Source organism: Arachis ipaensis, chromosome B02 (assembly GCF_000816755.2).
Source record: "Arachis ipaensis cultivar K30076 chromosome B02, Araip1.1, whole genome shotgun sequence".
Classification (NCBI taxonomy): Eukaryota; Viridiplantae; Streptophyta; class Magnoliopsida; order Fabales; family Fabaceae; genus Arachis; species Arachis ipaensis.
The window spans coordinates 81,720,593-81,725,518 of record NC_029786.2 but is presented as its reverse complement, the minus strand read 5'-3'; the positions used below and the strand labels follow the sequence as shown (position 1 = coordinate 81,725,518).

At 35.1% G+C, this 4,926-nt stretch overlaps 1 long non-coding RNA gene across 1 annotated transcript; it reads right to left on the bottom strand.

The window, feature by feature from the left end:
• LOC110268923 lies at positions 394-4,920 on the bottom strand. The gene is made up of 3 exons (XR_002357669.1): positions 4,447-4,920; positions 862-912; positions 394-769 (listed from the first exon to the last, which is right to left on the bottom strand). It is a non-coding gene; the product is annotated as an uncharacterized LOC110268923 (long non-coding RNA).

The following is a 4,926-nucleotide window of genomic DNA, read 5'->3' as shown; positions in this document are numbered from 1 at the left end:
TTTACTAAATATAAAACTAGGTTTTTAAATTTTTGAAAAACATAAACACTGCTATTAAACCAAACTATAATTCCTGAAAAATAAGTTATACTAGTTGTATTTTAGAAAACAAAATAAAAATAATTTGTGATAACCATGAGTTACAAAAATTCTTTGGTGAAATTAATTTGTGATAACCATAATATACATTCATCACAAATTCTTTTTTATTTTCGTGCCTGCATTTTGGTTCTTTTTTATATATTTTTTTACTCTAATATACTGCTAGGATAATCATATTGCGTGGTTCACGAGGTTTTGGCTAAACAAGATACTCTTTCAACAAATAAATTTGGCCCATCAAATGATAAAAAAAAAAAACCTGTGATTACATTTCAAATCAAATTGTTAATTTTTATGGGAGTATGCTACTAATCACTGCGGTAAGTTATAATGTCAGCTTTTTCTGTTATTGCTGAACCATCAATCAGTTACAAATGTCCACATATCCTTCTTATGCTATGTCACAAGTATTCTATAGGTGTAAAAATTTTTTTCTTTCTACACCATAGAATTCACCATAAATAAATTGCTCATGGTAACATCAAGTATAATCAAATTATACGAAAAAAGAAAAATTTCGGTGACTAATTGAACACCATAATAGCCAACCTACCACTTAACAAATTTTTCGAGACTCGCGGCAAGGTTGGTAGTGGGCAAAATCTTGATTAGCTAAGCTCACATTACCGTGCGTGAACGGAATGTTGGGTACGAGAGTTCACCTGCGCTGCAACAATAGCCAAACCTCCAAATTGAAAACCCTAAAATCGAAATTTTAACCTTCACAAATTTTAGAATCAAATGAAGGTAAATACATACCTTATCGACGATGGTGAGTGAAGGGAGGACGATGCTGACTGCAGAGTCTTTCTGATGTGAGCACACAACAAAGAGGAACAATGGTTCTTGAGTGGTTAGTGTAAACACTCGGTAATTAGTAAATAATTAGCTACCAAATTAATTATTATTTAAAAGAATTAGGAAATTAAATTTGATAAGTTAGAAGAGTAAAAATAATTAAAATATAAATTTTAACAATAATTTTAAAAATTTTAGCCCAACGAGCTAAATCGAGTGAACCGGGCCCAATATATATGGGCCCAAGTCCACTCACCTAACCCCATATATACAAGCTTAGCATCAAGCTTTCTTCCTCATTCTTGCTTCAGCCCATGGAGAAGAGAGGAAAGGAAAACAAAATTCCAAAATCCTTATTCTTGATTTCAATTTTACCACGCGTTCGTCTCGAAATTCTCTACAAAACTCACCGAACAATTTAGTAAGGAATTTGAGATTTCATGTCCAATTCTTCCCCTCTTTAATTTGTGATTTTGGGTTTTTGAATATTGAGGGATTTGGTGTTTTGATGACTTAGGTGAACTCTAGCGGCGAGTAATCACCGATTTTGTCCATTTGACTCGTAGGTAACAGTGAAGGAACCCTAAACTTTGTGAATTGGTGGTTTAGTGAGCCCTATATTGATTATTGTAATATTGTATGAATAAGATTGTGTATCTTGTTGAATTGGAGTTCAATTGGAGGGTTGAGATGAAATTCTAGCAGTTAAATTTGTGAAATTGGCATATGGAAGCTTGAAGCTTGTGAAAGGAGAGGCTTTTAAAGTATTCCACACTTAGGGAGAAATCGACCAATGTATGATTTTGGTTTCTCGTAGTTAATGTTTAATGTCACGTGAAAACTTAGGCTAGTGGCTATAGGATAGGTTGAATTATAGAAGCTTGTTAAGGTTTAGTAACTTTGGTGTAAATGTTGAGTTATTATGAAAATGTATTGATTTTTGATGATTGTGATGATTGATGATGATAATGGATTGTGATGGTAATAGATTAATGTTGATGAATTGTGTTGTTTGATTTTGAATTGTTTGGTTTGTTGAGGAAGAGAAGGAATGAATATATATGGAATTGCTTTGTATATAAATTGTATATGTTGATGATTTGATGATTATGGAGTGATGATAATTATTGATGTTGGTGATGATTTGTGATAATTAGGAATGTGGAATGTGAATTGAGTTGAGAAGTTGGGTGTGGAGTGATTGAGGAAGGATGGAGAGGTAATTGGTAGTGATTTTTTATTGTGATTGAAGTGATATAAATTGAGGATTTTGGAAAACTAGTGTTTGGAAACTTTTGGTAAAGACTGATTTTTGACCAATTTCGGCGGGTCATAACACGACTTTCGGACTCCCGAATTTTGTGAAACTTATTTCAAATGAAAAATGGGTCCGTGAAGTTTATGTCATTTAAAAAATGGATGAAAAATTATTTAAAACAAAAAAGTTATGTGCGATCGAAGTTTGGTGCAAAAATCTGGTTTTCTGCAAACTTAGCAGCTTTTGAGGAAAAAGGGGTGGTCTCGTATGCAAACGTGCATGCGACGCGGGATTCGGGCTCTGCTCAGGCGTTCCGCATACATGGACCTGCAAATTTGGACGCTCGCGTACGCGAACAGCATACGCAACGCGAGAATCCCCCGCTGTTTTGAAATCTCGCGTACACGGACATAATCCCGCGTACGCAAAACCCTTGTTTTTCCCAAATGTGATATTTTTTAATGTTAAATCATTCCACTAGCTTTTCAAACCCCGGTAACTAATATTTAAGGCTCGAAAGTTAGTTTTTATATTATAGAAGAAGAGTGAAATTATTGAGGAAATTAAATTGAAGTGCAAAGGGGTCTATGAAGAGAAGAGATCAATCAATGGGGTGCGAAAATATTGAATGTAGTATAAGATTGAATCTGATTGAGAAAGAGACCCCGGGTAAGAGGCAGTGGCGGTTTCCACTTGCTCTGGGTAAGAGATGAGGATAATGTTTATGATTGAAAAGTGTGACCGGCACTATATCCCAAGAGTGTGCTGGGGCACTATATCCCTGATAGATGGTGATTGTGACTATGATGAGGTGGATTGAGGAATGATTATTTAAGTTGCGATTCTACTTGTGTGTTTGGTTGTGTATATTCTGTTCCACTTTTGTTACATTATTTTTTCTCTGTTTGTAAAGTGTGTCGGACACTATATCCCAAAAGTGTGGCGGGCGCTATATCCCAAGGGTATGGGAGCACTTTACCCTAAGAAGTGAGTTGGACACTATATCCCATGAGTGTGATGGGAACTATATCCCAAGAGCGTGGCGGGCGCTATACCCTAAGAGTGTGGGAACACTTTATCCTAGAAAATGATGGGCACTATATCCCATGAGTGTGGCGGGCACTATATCCCAAGAGTGTGACGGGCACTATTAGGGGTGTTTGCGGTGCGGTTTGGTTCGATTTTTGAGAGAAAAGTCATCTGATCCAATCGTTTAATTAAACTGCAGTTCGGTTTGGTTCGGTTTTTTTATCGAAGTCATCTGAACCAAACCAAACCAATTAAAATCGGTTTGGTTTGGTTCGGTTTGTTCGGTTTTTTCAATCAATTTAAAAAAATACTACCATACTATTTCACAAAGTCATAACATTGAAATCGACAAACACAAATATAGAATAGCTAACAAAGTTTTGATCCAATAAAATTTAATGACAAAAAGAATTTAATTACGACAACTAAAAAGTTTAAAAGTTCGATAGTAACACAACTGATCTAAAGTTAATCTTTTCAAGCCTATCATGTTATCATCATGCTTTACTGCTTAAACAGGACAAGACAATAACTTCAGTTCTATAACACATGCTTATGTTTTTATTTTATTTATTTATTTTGTGGTTACATACATAAGAATATGAAATCCCAGACATATTAGTTATGGAAAACAATAATAAGTATATTTAAGTAGCTTCATATAATCGAAAATTAGCAGACTTATAATTATATTACATAGCCAATATAATAATAATAAACACAACAACATTAACAACTAACTTACATAGGTGATCTATGCCTGGAAAATTTAATATAAGTATTGAAAAATGAGGGACTATGAAAAATTCGTTTCCTGCTTAGATTACAAGTAAAACCTTTCATGTTATTCAGGATTATTAAAGTGTCAGTGTTCTTTTTCAAAAAAAAAAAAAATTATGTTGATACTCTGGTTGATTTTATATCTGACTTTGAAAGGTAGCAAAACATGATACACTTTCTTATACCCGCTGTAACTTTTATAGAAAGCATTACTTCATATATGCCCAAATAGGAAGATTATTTATGACTCAGCTTCTAACAAACCTACAACGTAATCCATAATGGAACTTATAAGAATAATATATTATTACAAATATGGCTGCTATATTATATTAGTATGTCATATCTAAACTCCAAAAAAATTGTCCTCTGTTAAGAATATGTTGCTTGACTCATATTTTATCTATCATTAAATGAAACATATTTTATCTATTCATATATAAAGGTAGTTGATATTGAAGTTGTGGAGGGTGACTCACCATAAGATAGAAGAAAGAAGAGGCCATAATTGTGGAATATTTGTGCCAATAAGCATCAGCAATGGGTGCCACCAACAAGGGCATTATGGAAGTGAAGCCACACCAACTATTAAGTATTAACCATTTTTGCAGCAGATAAGTTCCTTAGCTTCACTACATCAGCTAGGTATGTAACCAAATTTGATGCCACCCCTTTATATACAAACCTCTCTATGCCTGCAATTGCTGCAATACCCAACACCAATTAATCATTAAAACAAAGATGGTGGTGCTGGCTGGCGTTGGGTGGTGCTGTTGGTGAGGAGGTCCTGGGAGAAAAGGTTTGGCAGCGCTGGGAGGAATGCTTCGGCGGCACTGCAAGGTTGTGGGAGGAAGGACTTTGCCGACGCTTAGAGGTGCTGCAAGAAGGTGGGTTCACCGCCGGCCTCGAGACTCCAGTGCAGAGAGCGTCAGAGCGAGACTGAGAGAAGAGAGCAGCTA